Source organism: Cervus elaphus, chromosome 12 (assembly GCF_910594005.1).
Source record: "Cervus elaphus chromosome 12, mCerEla1.1, whole genome shotgun sequence".
NCBI classification, from domain to species: Eukaryota; Metazoa; Chordata; class Mammalia; order Artiodactyla; family Cervidae; genus Cervus; species Cervus elaphus.
This window is the reverse complement of record NC_057826.1, coordinates 64,315,850-64,316,596: the sequence shown is the minus strand read 5'-3', so window position 1 is coordinate 64,316,596 and position 747 is coordinate 64,315,850. Positions and strand designations below refer to the sequence as shown.

The 747-nt window shown below is 45.4% G+C and overlaps 1 non-coding gene across 1 annotated transcript; it reads right to left on the bottom strand.

Annotated features, from left to right (window-relative positions):
* Window positions 1-367: 367 nt before the first annotated feature.
* On the bottom strand, window positions 368-474 carry LOC122705939. Its single transcript, XR_006344210.1, has one exon. It is a non-coding gene; the product is annotated as a U6 spliceosomal RNA (small nuclear RNA).
* Between the last annotated feature and the right edge of the window lie 273 nt (window positions 475-747).

The window sequence follows — 747 nt, the reverse complement described above, 5'->3', positions numbered from 1 at the left end:
TTCAGCTAGACTGAAGCCTGGGAAGGCACTTCTCAGCCCACCCCCACCCCCCACCCCCAAGGTCAAGAGTGTCACCTGGAAACCGCAAACCCAGAAGCTGGCTTCAGCCCCGGGGGTGGCCGAAACTCCCCCACAGTACTCTCCTCCCCTACCTGCAGTAGCTCCTGGGATTCCATCAGCTGAGCCCAGAACCAGGAAGACCAAGAAAATACACTGGGAAAGAAACTGAGAAGAGCTTAAAAAAAAAAATCAAAAACTCTTTTACATAAAACTGAAAAAGATTTTTACCCATATGCTTACAGTGTTTTCTTCTTGATAAAATTATAGGTGGTTTTCACATTCTTCTTTTTTTTTTTTTTTTTCAGTGAAAAATATGGAACGCTTCACGAATTTGCGTGTCATCCTTGCGCAGGGGCCATGCTAATCTTCTCTGTATCGTTCCAATTCCAGTATATGTGCTGCCGAAGCGAGCACCACATTCTTCTTTTTGTTGACTTGCATTTTTGAAAATTTTCTACAGTGAGTATCTATTGCTTTGGTACTGAGAAAACAATGGTTTCTGAAGAGGTATTGAGGTCTGTTTCAGAAAGAAACAAATCATTAGATCAGGAGTCTCCGAGATGGGATAGGGACTGAGGGGCTGGTAAAGGAGAGAGAAGCTCCGAGACTTGGTGACGGACTGACTCATGCAGACAGAGAAGCTGAGTCAGCGGGGCCTTCAGGCTTTCTGTCCCAGGAATCTGGCAT